The 13,169-nt window shown below is 34.3% G+C and overlaps 1 long non-coding RNA gene across 1 annotated transcript; it reads left to right on the forward strand.

Annotated features, from left to right (window-relative positions):
- Nucleotides 1-541: 541 nt before the first annotated feature.
- LOC145960787 (uncharacterized) lies at nt 542-1,749 on the forward strand. Its single transcript, XR_014435465.1, has 3 exons — nt 542-636; nt 715-796; nt 1,603-1,749. It is a non-coding gene; the product is annotated as an uncharacterized LOC145960787 (long non-coding RNA).
- The last annotated feature ends 11,420 nt before the right edge of the window (nt 1,750-13,169 follow it).

Raw genomic sequence — 13,169 nt, forward strand, 5'->3', positions numbered from 1 at the left:
ATATATATATATGTAATTTTATTACTTATAATGTATTGTGCCTCGAAATTTTATTAACGAATATTCTTTCATTTCCAGCGTAGCACGTCCGTCGGGTGATGCAAGTGTTGACGCACCGGACGGAGGGAAGATAACGGAGCAAGCGAAGGCTAACCTTGGACGCTTATAAGAAGATTTATAATTCTACATGCAGTAAAGTTATGTATAAGATTTTATTCACATTATTAAGATTTTTATTCATATTACTATTTTACTAAAGGTCTCAATAGAAATTATTATTCATAAGTATTAATACTTTAATTAATTTAATACATTTTATTTATTATTTGGTCTTATATTTTCTATATATATATATGTACGTCTATAGAACATTAATTTAACAAGTCTTTTTCAAGGCAAAATGACTCTAACGTTTATTAACATTTTATATTAATAATTTCTTTATGCGCACTGGCTTTTGAAATATTTATTAGCATTTTTATTGTAGGTTATGCTTCTCAACCAAATATTATTTAATTATTATTTTTTTCAGGTTTCAAGATTCGGAATTACTGCAGCTTATTTATGGCAAGCTGACTATATTATCGTGAAGAGAATACATGCAGGATCATAAGATCGTCTATTAACAAAATTCAGGTATGTATTATTTTATGAATATTTTACCTTATAATATTTTAAATAATTTCCCTTTTTTTTATTCATTATATTTTTCAGGTATCGATATATCAAGATTTCGAGATGGTTAATGGATATAGGCAACTCGATTTCTAACATTGAAGCGACAGTGAACATATACGTATGTGCATCTTTTCTCATGGACTTATATATGCTTCGAATATTTAACGAGGATATTGAATAAGAGTTGGAGACCAGAAATTAATTAGAGTTCTCAAGAAAATGTTCAATGGAAATTTTGCTCAATTAATTATGCTTTATTAATTAAGAAATATTTAAGCTATTAATTTGAAGAGTTTATTAATTGTATTTGATTATAATATAGTGTTACGTCCCGCAACGAAAATCTTTTTAAATATATAATCTTTGTTAACTTTGCCTTATATAATATTGAATATTAGTAATAATGATAATAATGGAGAGAATGATTAATATTCTATATAGTCAAAGCAATTATAATGTAGTATTAAAGAATTAAAGCATAAGATTCCTTTAAACCATTAATGTTAATATTAATATTCCGTTGCCAAGGACCAGACATTAATATCAATTATCAATCATTCAAAATTTAACCTCTTATTTTCGAAATTATTATTGAAGATATGATGGCTATGAAAATATATATATATTCACATCGACTATTCAATCGCGAAAGTTTTGTACATAACCAAGAATACAATAGCGGGCGACCAGTACTGACCAAATAATAAACCTTTCTATATTATAATCAAATACAATTAATAAACTCTTCAAATTAATAGCTCAAATATTTCTTAATTAATAAAGCATAATTAATTGAGCAAAATTTCCATTGAACATTTTCTTGAGAACTCTAATTAATTTCTGGTCTCCAACTCTTATTCAATATCCTCGTTAAATATTCGAAGCATATGTTACGTCCTAACGTTCCTCGTTCCCTTGTTTCAGGCCTGCGGGACTTACCCTTGCAGATGAACGAGGTTATCTCTCTACTTATTTTTTAAGGCAACCTGCTAGACCGGCTATACCTTGGGACGCCGAGAGATTCAGAGTAATCTGCGCGATATGATCTTGGGAATGCAGGAGGATGGGAATGAGCCGAAACAGTAGTTCTAGTTTTGTTAACAATAAATTCTGTATTTATTTATTCTGTGTATACTTTTTCCTATAGTACATACTTTTGTTTACAGGTTTATAATTTTATGACATTTTATGACCGGTTTCTTCTTAAACAAGTGATTTATTTATTCCGGTTTGACGGTATTTCATTATAATACAGATTATGGTTCGACGATTTCATCTAAAAATTCTTCGGAGTTTAGATAGTCAAGAATTATATTGACCTCGTCATCTTCAAATCCTTCTTGAATTGGGGAGATACGCTCAGGGGACCAGTCAAGGGGGAATTCTTCAGGTCGTACTGGCGAATAATTAGGAGTCGAATACCCGGAGAGTGCGTCTAACGTAGGAGAAGGGACTTGTATTTCCCTATCGATGGTCCTGCGGATTTCAGCATTTCTTTCCCATGCCGAAAGTAGTCCAGGCGGAACGGTAACTGTTGGGTTGTCCAGGTCCACTTCTATCGTTGGACAGTCACTTATCCCAGACGTGGTGCTTGATGATTCGTCATTAAGTTCCTCCCCGGCAGGTATGGCATCTGCATGGACGTCGGTACTCTCGTCGGTTGTCAAGGGGGCAAACGTTAGATTATAAGGGATTTCCTGACGCTCGTCGAGGGCTTGGGTAATGTCCAAGGGTATCTCGTCGTGATCAACGAAGAACGTGCGCGAGTTTGTTAATTCGTCTCGAAATAATCGTCGCCGCAACAGGGGGTTTCTATTAAAAGCGTCGCGCCTTCGAATGGGAAACTCGCGCCTCGTGATAGGATCGTGTCGATGGGCGCTCACCATCTATTAATGAGAAATGAGTGTTCGAATTCTATCAATTTAAATGATTTCCGTTATATTTTTCAATTGAATTTTTACCCGAGGGTTGTTTACTTACGATGTTCGTGAGGGGGTCACCTGTCAAAATGAAAGGGGCGCGTAAGTGAGATGTCCAATTAACGTAAGCACACAGGGATAAAAAGAATAGTTGAAGCAAAGCTGCCAGATGTCCGCCGCAAGCAACATGCAACACGTCGTGGAGGGGGTAACGAGGATGTGAGCGTAAGCGTACGTGTGAGCTCGGCGCTTCGGCTAGCTTCGGATAGTAGAAGAGGACAGAATACAGTCTTCTGTCTTCTTCCTACCAACGAAAGCGACGGCCGACGCGCGACGCTACACGCTGCTCGCTCCTCGATATCTCGATATGCGCTCAATGTTTCTCTTATAGCTTTTTTATCGTATAATATGTTTATAATATGTATGTGTCTATATATAGTCATAACTATATTTGTATAATATATTTATTATATATATATATATACAAATATAAATATATACTAATTATATTACAAAAATAAATGATAAAACTATTTAATATAATAATTGAACTTGTTTTCTCCATACATATACATTTAAAATAATGAAATAAAAAAATTTAACGAGTGTGGCGATTTTCCACACCAGCCACGGGGTATCACCAATGGCGCGTTAGGTTTTTTTATATGGACCTTCGCCTAGAGCCCTATTATACCACATTGCATTATTTTGTCATTTACAAGTATGATGTCTGTTATACAGACAAGATAATTTTTATACTCGTGCTTTTTACAAATATGTTGTCTGTTACACAGACAAGATGTTTTTAATACTTTTGCTTTCCACAAATATGATGTCTGTTACACAGACAAGATGTTTTTAATACTTTTACTTTCCACAAATGTGATGTCTGTTACACAGACAAAATGTTTTTAATATTTTTGCTTTCCACAAATATGATGTCTGTTATACAGACAAGATGTTTTTAATACTTTTGCTTTCCACAAATATGATGTCTGTTACACAGACAAGATGTTTTTCACGTACTTACTTTTACAAGCGTAATGTTTTTAATAAATTTATTATTTATGAGATGAGGGGCCAGCTATGTCAATAGTATCTGCAGCATGTAACCTTAAAATACTTTTATTTTTTTTAGCAACGGTAACATATAATTTATCCGCTGACATAAGAGACAAATGCTTTTCATCAATTTTCATTTTGATAGCTGTCTCGCCTCTCGTTTTTAATGCAGATTTAAATACACAAATAGCATTAACAGTAGCTGACGAAAAACTGTTACGTTTTTTTGTTTTTAAATTATTTAAAAGAGAAAACATTCTTTCCGGATCGGCATTTGAATTTGGAAGAGATCTAATAATACTTATAACATTTGTTAAATTGGGATATTTAGCAAGATTATTGTGTCGATTTTGTAAAATTTTTTTCCACATGCTGTCGAAATTTAATTTAGAAAAGTTTTGTTTTTCTTCCATTGTAAAATCTGATGGTAAGGCCATCCATTCCTTCTTTAAATCATCTTCATCAAAACCGCCGATAGTTTTAGCTATAAAAGAAACATCATTGAATGATGTTTCTCTATTGTTATCAAATAAACTTATATATGATCGAAAGACTTGTAACTTTGATAAAAATATATTATTTAGAGGTAATCTTTTACGAATTTCTTCTGCAGCAGTCACATAAAATATTAAACAATTCTCTCGAACAATTGTAACTATGTTTATGTGATCTTTCAGCGTTAATTCGTTCAGATATTCCTCACATTCTGATCCCAAAATAATTTCATTAGTAGGTTTTTGATTTTCTTTTAATGAGAATATAATATTTGAAGAAAATGGTTTTAAATATTCTTCTTTTATAAAATTTCGACAGATTTGGAAAAGAAAGTTTAAAGATTTTGGATGCAATAAATGAATCGTTGTTTCTAATGCTTGAAAAAATGCATTAAATGCATTAAAGAAATTCAAAACGTATTTTAAAAATAAAAAATAAGCTTTTATCTCTACGTTGTTCATCATAGACAATAGATATTCTGCAGAATTTGTTTTTTCGCTCACAACCATTTCAGTAAGAAAGTATTTAATTGTATCCCAAGATTCAAGAAGTCTTTCGATACATAATATTCGATACATAATAATGCGAAAGCCGGCGCGTATCACATAATTTCAATATTTTGCGATTTGTTTCTTGGAAACACTCACAAAATTCACGGAAAATAGCCGTACATTTTGGACTGCTATTGAGATAAGTAGCAATTTTTTTTAGAAATTCCTCGCAATATGCAGGCATTTTAGAACATGCAGCATGCGCTGCTAATGCGGAGGAATGACATGGGCATGAAAATGTTAATAAATGTGGACATATTTCTTCTAATTTTTTTTTAAACGATAAATGTTTTCCTGTCATAACAGATGCATTGTCACATGATAAAGCTACGATATTTAAAAATGGTATCTGTAATTTCCACATTTCACATTTAAATGCCTCAAACAACTTTTCTGCACTTGAATCTTTGGCATCAATATCAATTAATTTAACTAATTGTGAGCGAATATCTAATGTCTCTGGATCAACGTATCGAACAAGAAAAGTCATCCATTTATCATTAGTTATATCAGATGTTTCGTCAATAAAAATTGAAAATTTTGTATTCTGAATTTTATTGATGACACGATCTGTTTCAACTGGGCACAAAACATTTGTAATAATGTTTTTACATTTTGTTCGGCCCATGCTCATGCTTTTTAACACATTAGGATCTTTTCCAATATGTTGAAAAAAGTTGAGGATTTCTTTTGCAGTTTGATGCGAAATATTTTTATCAGCAATTAATGCAGCATATCGAATTTCTGCTATTTTTTTTCGCTCTTCAAACGACAAAAGGGAATCATCTGTTATGTTTATATTTTCGTTTGTATTCTTTGTTTCTGTTTTAATTTTACATATTTCTATATGTGCTTTGGATTCTGCGTGACGATAAATTTTTGATAAATCACCTCTCATGGATTTATCGCAAAATAAACAAAAAAATGAATTTATATTATGTGATACTTTGCGTAACCATGGCTTAAATAATTCAATCTCTAGCCATTGTTCTTGAAATTCATATTTTTCGGATATTTTTTTATCTGAATTTTTATTATTATTTTTATTATCAGTACTTAAAGATGAATTATTTTCTTTAATATTATTTTTATGACACGCAGAATCCGCATGTCTTAAAACATGTGTGTTGCACGAAATATTTTTATTGTATATAATACAATGATACAAACTCTCATTAAAAGCTACTTTGCGTATCCAACATTTAATTCGATCATCATTGAGTCAAGCATCTGAAAAGCTTCGCTTAGATTTTTTTCTTAATTCATCACACATTTTTGTGAAAAAAAAGTAGGCAGAAACAAAGAATTAAAGAAGAGTGAATAAAATAAGCTAAAGATGAAAAATGATATATAGAATATATCTATAGAATATATACAGGGTGTTCAAAAAGTCCCGGATCGGTTGAATATTTCATAAACTATGCACTTTAGAAAGAAATGTTTCAGACAAAAGTTGTATGGCTTGAAGGGAGCCATAAGATGGCGTCATTGGTTTGACCTTGAAAAGTCGTTTGAAGGACACGTGAAGGTCACCATCAATTTCTTAAATGGAACCCCCTATTTTTTGTTACTTATTCTTGTAGCTTATCTCGAGAGCTTTCCAAAACACAATAATAAAGTATTTCTTCATTGAGTACTTTTCGAGTTATGAGGCTTGAAATAATTTCTAAATTTTACATAAACCATAAAATATCTAGTAAAATATTCATTTTTCGATTATCTTACCTTAATACTTTTATGTACAAAATAATGAGAGGAATCAATTGGTGAAAAGAAAACACATAGTTGTTTTTAAGAAAAAATATGGAATTGTTAATTGCAAATTACATATTTTTTCTTAAAAATAACTATGTATTTTCTTTTCACCAATTGATTCCTCTCACTATTTTGTACGTAAAAGTATTAAGGTAAGATAATCGAAAAATGAATATTTTACAAGATATTTTACAGTTGATGTAAAATTAAGAAATTATTTCAAGCCTCATAACTCAAAAAGTACTTAACGAAAAGGTACTTAATTATAGTGTTTTGGAAAGCTCTCGAGATAAGCTACAAGAGTGTGCAAAAATATATAGGGTGTTCCATTTAAAAAAATTGAAGTGACCTTCACGTGACCTTCAAATGACTCTTCAGTGTCAAACCAATGATACCATCTTATGGCCCCCTCGAAACCATAAAACTTTTGTCTGAAACATTTTTCTCTAAAATGCTTTGTTTCCGAAATAATTGTGTGCGTTAATTAAAATGGCTCACCCTGTATATAGATATATAGAAATTTGAAATAATCAGAACTCACACACAAATCGGGATTGTGATAGTTTCTTGAACACCAAGATTTCAGAGCACGTATAAAAAAATACGTTTACTTGACAGTACAAGGCGACAAGATTATCTGATGAAAAAAAATGCCGCGAAACAAATGAACGGTATAAAACAAATGAAACGGCATGAAACAAATGCCGAGTGTGCCTCAGTGTCTGTTCACCACGGCTCAGCACGGCGACAGATTGGACATAATGTCTCGTAAGTAAATCATTATTTATACAAAATTATTAAGAAATTTTAATGTTTCTGTTATAATCTTTTTTCTTAATAATTTTATAGAAGAAATTAATGAAGAGATGAATGCGCTGGTGCTGCAGGATGCACCTAATATGCAGCAGCTGCTGCAACAATTGTTGCAGCAGCAACAATTGTTTCAGCAGCAGCAGCAGCCGCAGCCGCAGCCGCAGCCGCCGTCGCCGCAGGAACAGTAGGAAGAGCAACAGCAGGAGCAAAATAGTACATTATTTTTTATATTAAATTATATTTTATAAAATTATATACATATATATATATATATAATTTATTTGTTTTATTTTTCAGAAAATAAACAAGAAAAAAGAGGAGGCGGGCGGGCCCGTGCCCGCTGGTACGCGTAGCGCAGCAGGGGCGGCTGGGGCATCGCGGGCGGTCGAGGAGGCGACCGAGGCCGAGGAGGCAGCCGGGGCCGAAGAGGCGGCCGGGCCCGAGGAGGCGACCGAGGCCGAAGAGGCAGCTGGGGCCGAGGCGCAAGTTTAATTAAAAATTACTATTATTATTAATATTATATATAAAGAGATAATAAAAAATAATAAATAATTAATAGAATATATTTATTTATCCAATATTTTCTTCCTTTTATCCTTTATTCCTAGATATTTTTTCCTCTTATACATATCAATACAATGTTATATCTATGTATAATAGGGCTCTAGGCGAAGGTCCACATAAAAAAACCTAACGCGCCACTGGTGATACCCCGTGGGTGGTGTGGAAAATCGACACACTCGTTAAATTTTTTATTTTATTATTTTAAATGTATATGTATGGAGAAAACAAGTTCAATTATTATATTAAATAGTTTTATAATTTATTTTTGTAATATAATTAGTATATATTTATATTTGTATATATATTTGTATAATATATTTATTATATATATATATATATATATATATATATATATATATATATATATATACAGGGCGATCCTGAAAAACGATCCGTCTATAAAATGACATATTCCTGACACCATTCTAAGACAATTTTTCCTTTACCAAAATTTGATTTGAAGCGTAGTTTTTGAATTATGAGCAAAAATAGTTAGTAAATCACGCGTCGGGTACAGAAGGCAGGCAGGAGCGGCGCGGCGTGCCGCGAGCGCGGGCGCAGCTGACCGCCCGACGGGTGATTATCACCGCATGAGTCGCTAACTATTTTATCTTATAACATAAAATTATGCTTTAAATAAAATTTTGGTAAAGAAGAAAATGTCTTAGAATTACGTCAGAAATACGTGTTGCTTAAAATAACGTTATTTTAATAATGAAAAGTTGTTCCGGATCGCCGGCCGTCCGACGTTGCAATCAGCTGATTGCTACACGCGATGTGTGTATGGCGGAGTGTGTGCGTAAGAGAGAGAGAGAAAGAGAGAGAAAGAGGGAGAGAGGGAGGGTAGGAGAGACAGACATTCATACACACGCACGCACTTTTTTTCTCGCTCTCTTTCTCTCTTTTACGCAACACTCATACACTCTCTCATTCAGTCTCTCACTCACACTCTCTCGATCACTCACTCACTCACTCACCTGCTTACTCACTTGCTCATTCACCTTGTAGCAGCGTAGCGAATCTTCATGCTATGTATTGTTGTATCTGCTGCACGGTTATGATTGCTAGAGATGCGCGACACATTGAAATTTTTTCGATTATTAGTCTCACACTCGATTGACACAATACAGATTACGCGATAACGAGTTTACTGTTTATTCACTCACTATTGATTTATCGATACCAAGAATTACTTTCAAAGAAACGCGAATGCAAACAGCACATGACTCGACGCGAAGCGACGGACCGCGGAGACTGCGCGACCACAAGAGTTATGTTGCCAGAAACGCGACACGCGACATCTAACAAACGACTTGCGCGTGGCGCGTGATTGACGCGAGATAAGACGAACGATCGGCTAAAACCTTCGCATTGCGAATGCGGTAGAAAACATGAAACGTATAATGACATACTTAAAAAATTAATTATTTATTATAAATTATTTATTATAAATTATTTATTATAAATAATTAATTTTTTAAGTATGTCATTATACGTTTCATGTTTTCTACCGCATTCGCAATGCGAAGGTTTTAGCCGATCGTTCGTCTTATCTCGCGTCAATCACGCGCCACGCGCAAGTCGTTTGTTAGATGTCGCGTGTCGCGTTTCTGGCAACATAACTCTTGTGGTCGCGCAGTCTCCGCGGTCCGTCGCTTCGCGTCGAGTCATGTGCTGTTTGCATTCGCGTTTCTTTGAAAGTAATTCTTGGTATCGATAAATCAATAGTGAGTGAATAAACAGTAAACTCGTTATCGCGTAATCTGTATTGTGTCAATCGAGTGTGAGACTAATAATCGAAAAAATTTCAATGTGTCGCGCATCTCTAGCAATCATAACCGTGCAGCAGATACAACAATACATAGCATGAAGATTCGCTACGCTGCTACAAGGTGAATGAGCAAGTGAGTAAGCAGGTGAGTGAGTGAGTGAGTGATCGAGAGAGTGTGAGTGAGAGACTGAATGAGAGAGTGTATGAGTGTTGCGTAAAAGAGAGAAAGAGAGCGAGAAAAAAAGTGCGTGCGTGTGTATGAATGTCTGTCCCTCCTACCCTCCCTCTCTCCCTCTTTCTCTCTCTTTCTCTCTCTCTCTTACGCACACACTCCGCCATACACACATCGCGTGTAGCAATCAGCTGATTGCAACGTCGGACGGCCGGCGATCCGGAACAACTTTTCATTATTAAAATAACGTTATTTTAAGCAACACGTATTTCTGACGTAATTCTAAGACATTTTCTTCTTTACCAAAATTTTATTTAAAGCATAATTTTATGTTATAAGATAAAATAGTTAGCGACTCATGCGGTGATAATCACCCGTCGGGCGGTCAGCTGCGCCCGCGCTCGCGGCACGCCGCGCCGCTCCTGCCTGCCTTCTGTACCCGACGCGTGATTTACTAACTATTTTTGCTCATAATTCAAAAACTACGCTTCAAATCAAATTTTGGTAAAGGAAAAATTGTCTTAGAATGGTGTCAGGAATATGTCATTTTATAGACGGATCGTTTTTCAGGATCGCCCTGTATATATATATATATATATATATATATATATATATCGGTCTGATTTTCGATCATTGATAATAAATAGTTAAAAATAAATAGGTAAAATAGATAAATAAATAAATAAATAGATAAAATAGTTAAATAAATATTTAATATTAATATTTTACATGATAATAGTAAAAGTAGTAAATATTTTAAAAACACTTATTTAATCTAATTAATTTTTAAATAGATATCATACGATGTATGGATATCACACACATTCATGATAATAATAATATTAATATGTTAAATGTTTATTGGGTTTACCGCATTCTTCAATCGAACACATGATCGCGTTCGATAGCGACAGTAGTACATTAACCTACCGCAACCTACCATGACAAAAAACTGCTTGCAGTCGCCGAATAATAATCGTCGCATTGTCGCGTCGTCGCGTCGTGTAGTAACGTGTCCGCGCGTGTTTCTTTCATCGAGTGATTTTTAATCGCCAACAGTTATTATTCGACAGTGATTAATAGTGATTAGTGATAGAGTCATTAGTAAATTTCTCGTCTCATCGAGTGAGTAAATAAATGTGATTACGTTAAAGTTTATAAAAGAATACAGTTCATGAAAGAAGAAAAACTTTCAGTTAATAATTTAGTGGATTTCTTGTCTTTTGCAACGTGATATCTACGTTAAATTTGAGAACGTATGATCTATCGGAAAATTCATTTCTCCTTCAAGCAATTACAGCAATACATCAAAAGTCATCGAACAAGGTAATGATAACTATTTTTTGACGTTATATGAAAACAGATCTCGGGAAGTCAGAGGGACAGAATGTCAAAGGAAATTCGTGAAAAGAGAGGGATTTTTAGTGGGTAGGGAGTACCGAGTTGGTAATTCGACTTGGTACTCGAGTCCCACATAACTCACTGGATCGACCGGTGGGTATGTATAAAATGCATTTTCCCCTCTCTCGAAAAAAAAAAGAAAAAATTACAGGTGAGTGAGCGAATGAGAGAGAGAGAGAGAGAGAGAGAGAGACAGACAGACAGACAGACAGACAGACAGACAGAGAGAGAATGTATGTGTTCGCATGTGTGTCTGTATGTGTATAGCGACCAGTTGATCGCAGCAGGTGCCCCGCGTAAGCACCCGCGTCTGACGGTGAATCGCACCACCCTTGCCTGCCTCTTGTATTCGACCTGTCATACGTTGACTATCTCCTTTAATAATTCAAAAACTAAGCCTCGGACGAAATTTTGCCAAAGCAAAAATCGTCTTAGAATTGATTCAAGAATGTGTCATTTCAGGGACAAGGGGGTTATTTTGAATCACCCTGTATATATATATGTGTGTGTGTGTATGTGTATATATATATATATATACATATACAATATATATATATATATATATATATATATATATATATATATATCGGTCTGATTTTCGATCATTGATAATAAATAGTTAAAAATAAATAGGTAAAATAGATAAATAAATAAATAAATAAAATAGTTAAATAAATATTTAATATTAATATTTTACATGATAATAGTAAAAGTAGTAAATATTTTAAAAACACTTATTTAATCTAATTAATTTTTAAATAGATATCATACGATGTATGGATATCACACACATTCATGATAATAATATTAATATGTTAAATGTTTATTGTGTTTACCGCATTCTTCAATCGAACACATGATCGCGTTCGATAGCGACAGTAGTACATTAACCTACCGCAACCTACCATGACAAAAAACTGCTTGCAGTCGCCGAATAATTATCGTCGCATTGTCGCGTCGTCGCGTCGTGTAGTAACGTGTCCGCGCGTGTTTCTTTCATCGAGTGATTTTTAATCGCCAACAGTTATTATTCGACAGTGATTAATAGTGATTAGTGATAGAGTCATTAGTAAATTTCTCGTCTCATCGAGTGAGTAAATAAATGTGATTACGTTAAAGTTTATAAAAGAATACAGTTCATGAAAGAAGAAAAACTTTCAGTTAATAATTTAGTGGATTTCTTGTCTTTTGCAACGTGATATCTACGTTAAATTTGAGAACGTATGATCTATCGGAAAATTCATTTCTCCTTCAAGCAATTACAGCAATACATCAAAAGTCATCGAACAAGGTAATGATAACTATTTTTTGACGTTATATGAAAACAGATCTCGGGAAGTCAGACGGACAGTGTGTCAAAGGAAATTCGTGAAAAGAGAGGGGTTTTTAGTGGGTAGGGAGTACCGAGTTGGTAATTCGACTTGGTACTCGAATCCCACATAACTCACTGGATCGACCGGTGGGTATGCATAAAATGCATTTTCCCCTCTCTCGTAAAAAAAAAAAAATTACAGGTGAGTGAGCGAATGAGAGAGAGAGAGAGACAGACAGACAGAGAGAGAATGTATGTGTTCGCATGTGTGTCTGTATGTGTATAGCGACCAGCTGATCGCAGCAGGCGCCCCGCGTAAGCACCCGCGTCTGACGGTGAATCGCGCCACCCTTGCCTGCCTCTTGTATTCGACCCGTCATACGTTAACTACTTCCTTTAATAATTCAAAAACTACGCTTCAAATCAAATTTTGGTAAAGGAAAAATTGTCTTAGAATGGTGTCAGGAATACGTCATTTTACAGACATAACGTTTTTCAGGATCGCCCTGTATATATAGACACATACATATTATAAACATATACGAGATAAAAAAGCTGTAAGAGAAACATTGAGCGCATATCGAGATATCGAGGAGCGTGCAGCGTGTAGCGTCGAGCGTCGGCTGTCGCTTTCGTTGGTAGGAAGAAGATAAAAGACTGTATTCTGTCCTCTTCT

Source organism: Camponotus vicinus, unplaced genomic scaffold, assembly GCF_025532165.1.
Source record: "Camponotus vicinus isolate PSW18456_S1 unplaced genomic scaffold, iyCamVici1.0 SCAF_10, whole genome shotgun sequence".
Taxonomy (NCBI): domain Eukaryota; kingdom Metazoa; phylum Arthropoda; class Insecta; order Hymenoptera; family Formicidae; genus Camponotus; species Camponotus vicinus.